Source organism: Myotis daubentonii, chromosome 17 (genome assembly GCF_963259705.1).
Source record: "Myotis daubentonii chromosome 17, mMyoDau2.1, whole genome shotgun sequence".
NCBI lineage: Eukaryota > Metazoa > Chordata > Mammalia > Chiroptera > Vespertilionidae > Myotis > Myotis daubentonii.
The window spans coordinates 2142852-2155295 of record NC_081856.1 but is presented as its reverse complement, the minus strand read 5'-3'; the positions used below and the strand labels follow the sequence as shown (position 1 = coordinate 2155295).

The window sequence follows — 12444 nt, the reverse complement described above, 5'->3', positions numbered from 1 at the left end:
GAGACCTGCCACTTTGCCCAACGCAGCCTCGCAGCCCACAGTTCCTTTCAAGATGCACAAATTTGTGCACTGGGCCCCTCGTATAAAAATAATACACTTTAGGCATCTAGGCAAAAATACCAACTCATATAATAGTGAAAAATGTCAGGTTGCCCTCATATTTCTAATAAAACTTTTGGGGAAACAAAGATAAAGACAACAGAAAATATTATTGTCTAAAATCCTGTGTAGAGAAAAGTAAAAAGATGGGGAGGAAGAGGAGACAGGTTACCTTGAATATTGCTCTTAGTGGGGGAAATAATAGCATGGCCTATAAAGATAAAGGATTTAGAGAAGTGTATAAAGGGCAACGTTTTCATTACCAAGGCAACCCTAAAATGAAAAGACAAACCATTCAAAATATCAGAAGCGAGAAATACAGAAAACACATCACATAGTAGAGGCTTCCAATTAGAAAAATAAATAAATAATATGAAGGAAATAAGAAAAAAATAACGGTGATACCAATAATTGTAAATGGTTTAAATTCAAATAAAGAGTTTTTGACTGGATCACAAAACAAAAAAAACACACAAAGAAACTTTTTGCTATACACAATAGATAAATCTAAAACAAAATGAGTTTAAAAGTTGGACTTAAAATTATAGCAAATTCAATAGCAAAGGAAGAGGAGAAAGAGAAGGAGAAGGAGGAGGAGAGAAGTGGAGAGAAAAATAGCGAGCAGCCAGAAGAAAAAACAATAAAGGGAAAAGAATCTACACTAATAAAAGAGAAAAATGGTAATTGGCGTACGACGATACCCTTTTCATTGGCTAATCAGGGGTATATGCAAATTAACTGCCAACTAAGATTGGCAGTTAACTGCCAACAAGATGGCGGTTAATTTGCATATGTAGGCACAATGCAGGGAGGCGAAAGGGAAAGCAGGAAGAAGCCCCCTGCCACTGACAGTGATCGGAAACCCAGGGGGGAGCTAAGAGCTGGGGGGCAGGGCAAAGGCGGCCCTGGGGCCGCCTTTGCCCTGCCCCCCAGCCATGATTGGAGAATCAGGCACCTTTTCCGCCCTGGCCAGTGATAGCAGGAAGTAGGGGTGGAGCCAGCGATGGGAGCTGGGCATGGTCGAAGCTGGCAGTCCCAGGAACTAGGGGTCCCTTGCCTGGGCCTAAAGCGAAGCCCACAATCGTGGGGCCGCTGCAGCTGTGGGTCCCCGCTGCCCGGGCCGGACGCCTAGGCCAGAGGCGTCAGGCCTGGGCAAGGGGCTGATCCTGCGATTGGAGGGTGAGGAGGGTCAAGGCCTGAGGGCTCCCAGTATGTGAGAGGGGGCAGGCTGGGCTGAGGGACACTCCCCCCCCCACACACACACACCCAGTGCACGAATTTCGTGCACCGGGCCCCTAGTAGGTGTTATAATATCAGTAAAAATTTAGGCTCTAATTAAGCAGAGTTCAAATTTTCTCTGGACAGGAATAGCCACTATATTGTGAAAGAAACTCAAGAATTTTTCTTTTCCTAGCTTTGGTTTTCTTCCCCTTCTTCTTGCTTTTACTTTTTAAAAGCCATGTAATGAAATATCATTGGCAAATATGTATTTGGCTGTGATATATAAAATGGATTCCAACAGTAAGCGACTAGAGTCGGGAAGACTGAAGGCAATTCAAGATTTCAGCAAGAGTGTAGGCTACACCAGCCTTATCCAGTGATGCATCTGTGGAAACAGGAAGTGGCTGGGAATTGCTTAATTTCTTACCTTGACAATCCCGATTGTCTGTAGGCAGGTGTGTGTGTGTGTGTGTGTGTGTGTGTGTGTGTGTGTGTGTGAGAGAGAGAGAGAGAGAGAGAGAGAGAGAGAGAGAGAGAGAGTTTCCTTTTTTTCAGAGAGAATTAAAAATCCAAAGATTATGGGAATTTTAAATTGCTTATGAAAATGTTGCCAAAACCGGTTTGGCTCAGTGGATAGAGCGTCGGCCTGCGGACTGAAAGGTCCCAGGTTCGATTCCGGTCAAGGGCATGTACCTGGGTTGCGGGCACATCCCCAGTAGGAGATGTGCTGGAGGCAGCTGATTGATGTTTCTCTCTCATCGATGTTTCTAACTCTCTATCTCTCTCCCTTCCTCTCTGTAAAAAATCAATAAAATATATTTAAAAAAAAAAGAAAATGTTTTGTTTCACCAGTTGCCTTCTTTGATTTTTTTTTCCTGGTCTTTTGCTTATTGCTTTATTCTTATTTAACAGTAGAGGTTGTTTTTTTAATATAGAAAAAATTTAGAACAAAAACGTTATAACAAATTAAGAAATAATAAGCATTAAAAATAATTAGAATATTAAAGATACCAAATACAAAAGCTAGAAATGAGATAAAAAACTGAGAAGTCTAGGTGATAATGATTTATACTATTCTAACACCATAAAGAAATATAAGCAAAAGCCAGTATAATTCTTTAAACAAGTAGAATTATAAAATATTAATTCTAAAGAATAATACTAAATCTGGTAAGTCAATTAAATTATAAACTACTGAAGATGTAGACCTAGGAGAGCAATGGAAAGTAAGAATGAAAGCTAATTTTTAATAATCAAATGGTCTCCAAAGTGAAGAGTTAGAGAGGCTCAGCGATCAGGAGCTAAAACAGGTGGAGGCCGCCCAGAGGCAATGCTGAAACTCTTTGCATGTGCAGCTGGTGGAGCTTGCAAGCAGCTGGCAGGTGAGGGTTGAATTCCTGGCCTGAGCATGTGAACCCGTGTTCTTCAGAGGTTCATAGGCCACGGCGAACAAATTGCTTCAGAGTAACTGATCAAGGCTCAATCCTCATCACCCAGAGAAAATAAATAGGTAAATCATAATAGTTCCAAATCCGTTCAGAGTCTAATCCAGGGGTGCGCAAACTTTTTGACTCGAGGGCCACAATGTGTTCTTAAACTGGACCGGAGGCCGGAACAAAAGCATGGATGGAGTGTTTGTGTGAACTAATATAAATTCAAAGTAAACATCATTACATAAAAGGGTACGGTCTTTTTTTTTTTTTTAGTTTTATTCATTTCAAACAGGCCGGATCCGGCCCGCGGGCCGTAGTTTGCCCACGGCTGGTCTAATCTCTTATTTCCTTTATATTAAGTCACTACCAGACAAAAATGATGAGCATGTGGGGGACCAGAAGTGTTTATTAGGCTTGTAGATCATACCATTCTTCCTTCCTGATCCCCAGTTCTTCCGGAGGTAATGAACTAACTTCCCAATGTTTCCCGCTGACTAGTATGTCCTGACTAGTAGTGGCCCCTGGACAAGTGCTCAGCAGTCCACAGATGGCCCCCGGTGGGCCACTGGGGCCCGGCACCCTGGTCACAAACACCGTGTCACTACCTTGTGGGGTGTTTTCATAAGGCATTTGGGCGGGTCTATGATATAAAACATCTGCTAGTGGAGTGACTTGTGGCAGTTGTCCAAGCTCTACTTAGAAACATACTAAAAATGATTATCTTTTTCTCAGAACATGTAAATCACAGCCTGGAGTTCAGAACAGCTATGAAAATGTCTGTGATTCCTCTTCTTTTGCAACAGGTTACCCAGATCTACCCTCTGACCACAGCTCCCACGAATGCAAGCAACAGAGCAACTTCATTTGTCATCAATTCAGCATCAAGCACAATTCCTAGCACATAGTAGGTGCTTCAATATCTGATGCATTTATCAATAAACAATTAGAAAATGTCATATTTAAAATCTTAGCATCTGTTTTTGATGCTGACTGGAACCAATAAATAACAAATTGCCTGATTATTTCGCTGACTCACAAAACGATGGCATTGGATCCACCCTTCTTCACATATTCACTGTTTGCTGCTACAAAGAAAAACATCCCTTTTCGCTCAGTAGTACAGTTTACATGAGATAGAAACACAGGAGAGCTGCATGATTCTTTCCCTCCACTGACCAGTTTTCAGACCAAGTGTTAGTTCACGACCATCCAAAGACGTCATTCTGGCCAATACGCCAAGGACAGGACAACAGCACAGTTTCAATAAATAAGAAATGGGGCGACAGTGGGGTCCGTGCCTGCACAGCCCACATAAATAACCAGGTTGCTGAGCCAGGTGGAGATGGGCGGGCAGTCGCCTGTATTGCCCACACTAAGGGACAGACACACCAACACCCCAGGGACACAGACCACCTAAATCAGAGGTGCCTCTGCAGCCTGTCACATACCCGCCCCCCAAACCTTCTGATATCGTGGGGGTGGCTGGGCCCCACCCAGGTCAGGTCTGTTTTATCAATTTGGATAAATAACAACAGCAGGTCGGAGGCAGGCACATGCATTCAGCCCCTTCTGGGGGCAGAGCCCTGGATGGGCAGCCCATGGGGCCTTGAAGGCGGAGGCCCTGGGAGCAGCGAAAATGGGGCCAGACAAAGTGACTAGCGGAGGGGCAGCAAGGAGGGAAGCTCGCACCCACGGCACAGCCCAGAGCCCGCAGGGAGCTGGAGAGGCCCTGGGCGCTGAGAGTTCACCGTCAGAAAAAGGGGGACCCAGAGATGGCCAGGGACTTGCCAGGGATTAGAACCCAGGGATTCAGACTCCCTGCCCGTGGCATTTTGTTGCCCCTCCCCTGCACAGGTCCTGCCGGGAGAGGAGGGGAGGCACATCTGCTCTGGAGCCCTGGACAGAGGCAGGAGGTGGCTAATTACCAAGGGTGGGGCCAGGGGTGCCAAGCAGAGGGCCTCTCCCACCATCACGGCCTGGCCTCCTGGTGGCACAGAGGATCTTACGGGTCCCAGGATCTGACCAGGGCACAGAATCAGGGGCATCCTGCAGGGAAGGAACTGGGTGGCAGGGACGGGTGGGCTTTCAACGTGCTCCTGGGTACGGCGCCCGCCGCGGCCTCCTCGCTGGGGCAGACACTGCCACCTCCGGCCTTTGCCATTTTGTCTGCTGGGCCATTGCTTCTGGATCCTCACAGGCCCAGCTGCAGCTCGACCTCCTCCAGGAAGCCTTCGGACCCTCCCAGGACAGGGCTGCAGTGCCCTCAGATGACCAGGTTGCTCTCACTTAGCCGGACCACATAGCGGTTCTCCTCCGCCTTCTTCTCTGCTGGGGGCTTTGGCCACTTAGAATGGCTTCCACCACTTCCCAGTAGTGCCCGCTGCTCAGTGGGGTGGCCAGCTTGTGGGGAGTCAGTGAAATCACCCACTGAGGTGATTATATAATGGCCACCTCAGTTGTCTTGATCATGCAATCAGTTGTCTTGATTATGTAACACAGGTTTTACGCATTTGATAGTTTAAGTCTCTTTGAAAACAATGCAGCTCTCCTGTGTTTGCATAGACTTGATGCAACCCACCCAACCTCCGTGATGGTCCTCACCTCAGAGGCCCATGAATTTGTCCGCTGCTCAGGAATTCAGGCCACCCGGAACCTGCCCACAGACAAGATAGTGATCTCGCCCTGGCGTCCGGCCTTGGCCCAGGTCTTGGGCGCCCTGGCTGGGTTGGGCAGAAATCTGGGAGTGGGAGTGATAGCGGCCGCAGCTCCAGGGGACAGCAGCACCTCGGGCCGCTTCTGGTTACAACGGGAGCAGCAGACGCCAGAGCGAGGCCAGGCCCTGTACCGTGTGGAGGTGGTGGTAGTGCGGGCAGATGTACCGCATGCTGGGTCCGGGCGGCAGCCTGGGCACAGGCCGGTGGCTGGTTTGTACCAGCTGTTTGTTGTGATACTCCTTCAGCAGCTCCTCCAGGGCCGCTGCATTCTCTTTCTTCTCCGTGATCAGGCGCACCAGGACCCCGATGGCGTCCCCCTTGGCGTCTTCAGCCCCATAGGCGGGTTGTTCCCGCTGCCTCCACCTCCAGGGCCGGGCGCGACTTCCTTGTTGGCAGTGCAGTGGTAGCCCTTCCGCTTGAGCAGGTTACACACCGGATGCCCAGCAGCCCCATGAGGCAGAAGATGGGCACGATGGCGGTAACTGCGTACGGGGCCGCTGTCTCCTCAGGGCCGCCTGCCCGCGTGCTGTTCCCAGGCGGCCGAGTCTCCCCGGTGCCTCTGGCCCCTGCTGCCACTGCCACACCACATCGGGTCCGCCTTCTCTGCTCATAACAACCGCGAGGACCCAGAGGTGTCCAGGAGCACGGCTGACAGGGAACACGGGGGACCTCTGAAGGGGCAAACCACCCAGGCTGGCAGTCTCCACATTGTGTGTCTTGAGTCACTGTGCCCCCCGGGCCTCCAGCCTCCCTCGAATGAACTTCCTGCAAATGTAGTTCCTCCTCACTGCTCTGCATTAGGCTGTCAACTGTGAACAGTGACTAAATAAAACACAATCGCCATGTGCAGAATAGCTGAATGCAGACCATTATCTCCATGTTTCTGGAAAAGTGGAGCCAGAAAGAATGATTTGGTTGGGGAGACTGGAGAGGCTGGAGTACTTCCAACTTCCTAAAACTATATTCCTTTACATTTTTTAAAATATATTTTTATGGATTTCAGAGAGGGAGAGAGAGAGAGAGAAACATCAATGATGAGAGAGAACCACTGAGCGGCTGCCTCCTGCACACCCCCACTGAGGACTGAGCTCACAACCCAGGCCTGTGCCCTGACCGGGAATTGAACTGTGACCTCGTGGTCCATAAGTTGATGCTCAACCACTGAGCAATACCAGCCAGGTTCAGTTATACTGTAAACAACATTTAAAAGTAAAACAATAAGAGATGAGGACGCAAATTTAACTAGCCTACCTTATTTATAGTTACTATGGAAGAGCTATTAACTTGGGTCTTAGTTGGAAAGAAGTCTAAATCTAACCCTACATTTGGTTCAAAATAGGTTTAAACCGTATTCTGTGTGATGGCAATAACATATTTAAAGACCTAACATTGTTTTTGCGGCTTCACATTAAAATGCAACTTTGACCTTTTAGAATGTAAGTAAATTGTGGGCCTTTAGAGAGAAAGGCATCCGTGTTAACCGAAGACTCTCAAGGAAGAGCCAGGTGAAATGCTATGTTGATACTGTGATAGGTCCCTACTCATAAAGGTGCATGTGTGTGTGCAGCTGTGTGCATGTGTGTGCGTGCATGTGTGTACATGCATGTGTGCTGTTCTGTGTGCCAGTGTGTGCATGTGCACGGGTGCATGCACAAGTGTGTGTGTGCACTTTGTGCTCACGTGTGTGTGTATGCAGCTGTGTGTGTGCGTGTGTGAAGTATCTGAAGTCACAGAGTGGCTCCGGTCACTGTGGCACACCAGCACAGAACAGCAAGTGCACAAATAGCCACCTGGCTTTCCATGACAGCCTCGAACTGGGAACCCCAATCCACGAACTGCTTTTTATCTCGTGGGTGGCAGGACTGCTCTGCAATAATGGCCTGTTGTTGACAAAGCAGCCAGTGCAAGCCGCACAGCCTCTGGTGAGTGCTCCGTGCCGGTGCTCAGGGTTGGCACACACCTCACTGCACCCATAGACTTGATGCAAACCCCCCAAACTAGAAGTGCCACTGTTTACATTTCCTTTTAAAAACTCCTATTCTTGATGCTTGGTGTATGGGTTCAAAATTAGGTGCCCACAGTGTCTCTGTGGTGGGTGGATTGTTCTGAGATAAAGACAACTGAGACCCTGAGGACTGGAACTTCTGCCTGCCCCCTTAGCTTCCTGGAAGAATTTGAATTGGGGCGTTGCCACGGGAAGGGTTACCACTTACTGTAACTCGTCACGACCCACCCACAGGGCAGGACAAACACCAGTTCCTGAGCATCTGCCCGGCTGTCGTCCTCCATGACCTTCCTCCCTCTGAGACCCCAGGGGCCTAACTCATCCTCAGCTCAGAATGCCCTCTAGGCCTCGACGTCCCTTTCTGCCTCTGCCTCTCATGTAGGAGGGCTTCCCCTGCAGGCATGTGTAACTGACATTGGCTATTCTATCTAGTTCGTCCGTCTCCTGTGACTTAATGATCAGACGGGATGGAAGAACCTGCGGGAGGGGAGTTCTTCCCCCAGGACGGGGACTAGTGGAGGCACGCAGCTTTCTCCCTGAGGCCTTCAAGACTTCGGTTCCTTTACAAACGGCCTCTTGATGACTGACTGCTGCGTCCAGGCCTCTTCCATTGGCAAGTGTGTAAGAGGGAGTGCCAGACCTTGTCAGGCTCATGAGCGTCCCCAGGGAGCAGTGCGGGCCACCATCCCATTGCCAGACGCAGGTGAGAGCAGCCTGCCTGCCTGCACTCCAATGAACAGCTGCGGGTCCCGACGCTTCCAGTCCCTGAGCAGTTCTGAGTGCCACCTTTTCTGCCCGGGCTCGGATAACCTCCACGGCACAGGCTTTCCTCGCCGGGATCCCTGGGAGTTCCACAGGACGGCTGCACTCACAGTTGTCTTGATTATATAACACAGGTTTTACGCATTTGATATTTTAAGTTTCTTTGAAAACAAAATGATCTGTGGTTTAAAATAAACATTCGCTGTTGGAATTATGCTTTTCCAAAGAGAGAGGCCACTTGGCATCCCTGACCTTGCCCCTCGCACAGCTGCTGAGCAAGCCTGCTACCTGTAGTCAGCCGCTCAGGTCCTTTCAGTGAGCGAGCAGGTCCGACCCACCGCCTCCTCCCGCCACCACCACAGGAGCCTCCCAGCGAGGAGCGTCTCCCAGCTTCCCTGCACCCTCTTTCCTCCGTTTATAGCACGAGCTTTCTGTTTCATCATCCGATCTGGGGACATTGATTTTCTGGGATTTTCGAATACTTCAGCAGCTACTTTTCTTTAAGGGAAGAGACATTAAATTCACCTCACCTTTCAGACGTGGTTGGAATCTTCCATTAGCTCAGAGGCTGCTTCCAGCTAGCATGTCAGACTCAAAGGCTAACACAGGCCAAATAATCAAGGTGTAAGTGTAAGTGGCCACAAACAGGTTTATTTCTATAGAGACATGCTGAATACAAAGGGTTGAAACAAATGAATCATCGTTCACATAAAATAATAAAACATTGTAATAAAAATTAATATATATTTTTGAACATTAACTTACCAGACACTGAATAACTGCACAAATTAATAAGTGTACCACAATAAAACTATTTTTCTTGTTCTCCAAAACCGAAATATTTCCTGTTGCTCACACCAAACAAGTCAGTCCAAGACTAATGACGTGGCCATCAGCTGCTAAAATATTCGCTGCTGGTATTAGTGGAGAGAAATGGTGCGCCTGCCTGTAAGGCACATAAGGGAAATGAATGCAACACGATTATAATAATCAGTCATTAGCGAGCGTTGTAGTTCGTTATTAGTAATTATGTGTAACAGGATATTGTAAAAATAAGTTATACAATTTTATTAAAACGTTTCTTACACACCGTTATATTGGCTGGGCCACAAAAACATTCGTTGTGGGCCACATGCGGCCTGTGGGCCACGAGTTCGACATGCTTGTTATAGAGAACACTACGTAAAAGGGAAGTAAGAAGACCAGCAGGGATTTCTATACTAAAAACAATTAGGACACACTGTATCCTTTACAAATACAATGTAGTGTATGTGTAATTATATGTGTGTGTACATTATGTGTGTATGGCATGTGCACAGTATGTGTGTGCATGTGTACAGTGTATGCATAATTATGTGTATGTATATTAAATGTGTACATGTATATATAGTGTATGTATAAGTATATGTATGTATGTGTGTATGTTTGTAGTGTATGCATATTATATGTATATGTATAGTATATGTGCCTGTATATTACATGTGTGTATGTTTATGCTGCATATATATTATACTAGAGGCCCTGTGCACAAAATCTGTGCACTTGGGGGGGGTCCCTCAGCCCAGCCTGCACCTTCTAGCAGTTCAGGAGCCCTTAGGGGATGTCAGACATCCTTAGCACTGCCACGGGGAAAAGAGAGGCTCCCGCCACCGCGGCTGCACTTGCCAGCCATGAGCCTGGCTTCTGGCTGAGTGTCACTCCCCCTATGGAAGCACACTGACCACCAGGGGGCAGCTCCTGCGTTAAGCATCTGCCCCCTGGTGGTCAGTATGCTTCATAGCAACCGTTCGTTCTGCTGCTCGGTTGATCTGCATATTAGCCTTTCATTATATAGGATGTGTGCATATATATGTGTGTAATGTGTATATTGTATGTATGCATCTATATTATACTAGAGGCCTGGTGCATGAAAATTCATGCACTGGGGATGGGGGGTTCCCTCAGCCTGGCCTGCCCGCTCTCACAGTCTGGGAGCCCTCAGGGGATGTCCTACTGATGGCTTAGGCCTGTTCTCCATGAAGCAAGAGGTGACCGGGAGGATCAGGGGAAGGTGCCGCCCCCATCACCCCGCTGCTGCTGTTGCCAAAGCCAGTCACTGGGGCTGCCGACCCTCAGCCCTCACTTCTTAGCACTGACCCCAACCCCCCACACTTGTGTGGGGGTGGAAATCTGAGGCCAGGCTGGCTGGGGGAGGGGCTGTGAAAGGTTGAGAGACTGAGGTCGCACCCCGTCCAGCCTCTGTTGAGGCTCTGGGACCGCAGGCCGCCCCACCTCTCCTAGTGCCGCCTCTGCAGAAGGAGAGGCTGCGTGGCATGGGTTGGACCGCCCAGGCCCACCGGCACCACCCCGTCTCTCCCACGCCACCAGCCCTTGGCCCTCACAGCTGCTGCAGCTTTGTCTGGAAGGACATCTAGAAGACGTCCAGTCTAATTAGCATATTACCCTTTTATTAGTGTAGATGTGTATGCTATTGCATATTATATGTGTATGGTGTGTGTATATTATGTGTGTGTGTATATGTGTATGTGTAGAGTGTGCATATTATGTGTGTATGTATATATTATGTATACATTGTATGTACATTATATATGTATGGTGTATGTATATTATGTGTGTGTATTGTAGAGTGTGTGTATATTATGTGTCTGTATGTATATTTTATGTGGGTATGTGTGTATATTGCATGTGAGTATATTATATGTATGTATGTGTATGTCTTATATATGATAGCTCATGTGATGTGCTATGAAGTGGGCACATCGTCAACCCATCTGCAGGGGACACAGCACAAGCTGGCCTGGAGTGCAGAGCTGTGATTTGACAGTGTTCATAAGCACTTCCCTGGGCCTGGTCTGTTTTCAGTACATCTAGGAGATAATTTTAGTGAATATAGTGTCCCTGGTACCAATGTGTGGGCCCTCCCTCCCCCATTATAAGACATTCAAAACTCTAGTCTGTAAAACCAGGCCCATTGGTGTGACTCTTCTAACGAGCAGTGCTAAAGTCAGTCACAGGCTAAATTCTTCCAGTTTTTTCTTTTTAATGTGACAACTCCTCTCCTTTGATTCTCTTAATACGCTTTCTACAATGTAGACCCCACAAGGGAAAATAACGGTCATACTTCTGATCCAGAAGAATGTGTGGAGTTGAGGTTTCATTTTCATCAACATTGCACCCACTCTTGATCCCAATTCATTTCTTATCAGTCAGACTCCTGCGAGCAGGGCTCTGGCCTAGGCTCAGGGCACAGGGCACAGGGCATGGGCCTCCCTCCATCAACCATGCACTTTGAAATAATTTCCTCCTCTGATCTGGCCGAGTGTATGCTGACCTTCAGATCAGCAATAGAAGAACTACTGTTTAACCAGGGATCCGTCAGACAAGGTGAGGGAAATAGCCAGAAATCAAGAACCTGACATCTGTATTAAGATTACCGTCTTAGACTATTTTGGCTTCTATAACAAGACATAGCCAGGAGGCTTATACTAGTAAACAACAGACCTTTATTCTCACAGCCCTGGAGCCTGGGCACCCGCAGTCCAGGTGCGGGCAGACTCAGTGTCCGGTGGGACCCACTTCCTGGCTCAACACCAGCTGATTTCTCACTGTGTCCTCACATGGCAGAAGGAACCAGAAGCTCTCAGGGCCTCTTTGATTAGGGTACTACCCCATTCATGAGACCCCTCCATTATGAGTGACACCCAATGACCTCCCAACTGCCCTCGGGAGTCCGGATTTCAGCGTATGAATCCTGGGCGCACAGTCAGCATATGAGTTAACATTACACGTACACAGAAACTCAAAGCCCAGCCAATGGACACAGCACTGATAGGGTTTTGTTAAGAGTATTTCCAGAAAACCAAGTAAGAATGTAGAATATAGTTTATCTGTGACTTTGTTTATCTGACATAATTTATGCTGCATCATGCTTCAGGTTTTTTATAAAAACACAGTTTAACCTCTTTGTGGCAGAACTGAAGAATATCACAAAATCTATCCTGACACACTATGGCAGCGGTTCCCAACCTTCCTAATGCCGTGACCCTTTCATACAGTTCCTCATGGTGTGGTGACCCCCAACCATAAAATTATTTTATTGCTTAAAGTATTACAAAGGGTATTACATGTGTATCCATTTTATCCCCCTGCCCTAGACAGTCCCCTAGCCTCCCCTATCACCCAGTGTCTTATGTCCATTGGTTATGCTTAT

At 47.8% G+C, this 12444-nt stretch overlaps 1 pseudogene; it reads right to left on the bottom strand.

The window, feature by feature from the left end:
• Positions 1-5016: 5016 nt before the first annotated feature.
• On the bottom strand, positions 5017-7756 carry LOC132220095 (tumor necrosis factor receptor superfamily member 19L-like; annotated as a pseudogene).
• Positions 7757-12444: the final 4688 nt, after the last annotated feature.